Raw genomic sequence first — 1,982 nt, 5'->3', positions numbered from 1 at the left:
TTTTGTTATTTTGGGTTGTAATATAGTGACAAGGAGCTTTGTAATTGTGTTTGGGACAATTAGAACTCTAGTAATGTGTTTTGAGGTGGTTTGTCTTCTGTTGCATATTTATGTTTTCAGTTATGGGTAGGAACATCGGGGATGTAACACCTCGGCTCTTAGTACAAACCCAGAGTGCTACTACACATACGTTATAACTGTATCTGGTAAACATACATAAACAACTTGCCCTAAACAGGGACAAATGGGTGTATCCCATACAGATCTATATTCATGCACAACGGAAAACATAAACATTCTTACGAGATCCTATTAGATATATACCAGAGTTCTATCTGTATTCTTCAGTACACCAAATCCATACTTAAAACATAAACTGTATTATACCCCCTTACATTCAACCAGGCAACAACTCAGTACTGATACAAAAGCTTATGTCTACTAACAAGACTCTACACGCCAATGTCCTTCTAGAAGACTAGGACCGACATCCTGTAGGCCCTGAAACAAAGGTTATAAGATTGGAGTGAGATACTTCTCAGTAAGGTGGCAGATATTACATCAACACGTGACTACATCAGTCTATTCCATTTTAAAATAGTTGCACAATATCACATTCATAACACTGTACTATAGCAGATATATAAACATAATTCAGCATCATTACAAGTGATAGTTCTCGAGGTTAGGGTAGGGTACCGGCCCATACACTGTACGATCCCTACACACGGTACTCAAACCTGTAACTTTGCCCATTTTAGTTTTTAAATCATGTATATGAAAATTTAGGACAATGACCAGCTTTGGAACTTCCGTAAATATGCCTAATTACCCTGTGGCATGGGTTGTGCATTGATAAACTTTGACAGGGCCCTGTTTGTGCAGACATTGTCAAGCATCACATATATAGTCTAATTGCCCCACCTGGTCCATTATTCCACTAGTGGCCCCATAAACTCCTTCAAGACGACTATCTCGATACCCACACTGATTCATATGTGTGGTTGCACTATACCTCAGTTAGTAACAGAACTGCGCCTCAAGCTATTTAAAGCCTCAGATAACTTGGAGTGTCTTTCAACTCCTTTAGTAACAAGATGTGGTCCCAATTTATCATATTTATAATTTACAATGAAAACATAACAACCTATACAATTCTAGTAATTTCACAGTCGTAATCATGCAATCTTTTATGCATTCTTTCGTTCTTTCAGACAGTGGTGTTAACTAGCGTAAATGCTCTCGGTTCAACCCTTTTTGCATATAAAGCTCGATGATTAATCGGCACATATTTTCCACATTTTCAAATAAAAAAATAGAACTTTAGTTCTTACTATTCATTTACAAGTATAACAGTTCAGTATATTCCACTTCATATCATATGTCAAACTCGTTTCATCAAAATCCGCTATAAACAGTCTATAACTCGAAAAATACCATTTGTGTTAGAAAAAGTGTATTCCCAAGAGGGGGGGGGGGTGAAATGGAAATTTTTAATTTTTCTCCTAGGTTAAGTTAGAAGTCAATATGTTTTGGTAACCTAGGGTCCTTCTACACGATTCCAAATGTGCTGATAAATAAAATACGTGAAATTTAAATCATGCACATCATTCATACAATAACATATACGTGTGGTAAATATAAAGTGCTGAAATGTAAATAGACACACGATAGGTTATCGGGGTTCGGCCAACTGTGCCTACATCCCCACCTCAAGCTCGCAAGCCAGAGGATTCCACTAATAACTCACTTAAGGGTGGAGCGGCACTGTTTACAACCAGGTCAAATTAACACAGGGCTGACCTCAACCTTAACCAGGTCAATTAGCGGGGCTGACCTCAACCTACACGCCTTAATAGGACGACGCATTTAGCTTTCCTAACCGGGTCTAAGCCAATTCGGGACTATTCCAAGGCTAGTCTCCCTTTTCAGGCCCGTGCCTGGATATACAACAAATGTGTATATAATCATATGGTACAGTG

The sequence above is a fragment of the Malania oleifera genome, chromosome 11 (genome assembly GCF_029873635.1).
Source record: "Malania oleifera isolate guangnan ecotype guangnan chromosome 11, ASM2987363v1, whole genome shotgun sequence".
NCBI classification, from domain to species: domain Eukaryota; kingdom Viridiplantae; phylum Streptophyta; class Magnoliopsida; order Santalales; family Ximeniaceae; genus Malania; species Malania oleifera.
The sequence above is the reverse complement of the archived record's forward strand: the minus strand, read 5'-3'. Positions refer to the sequence as shown.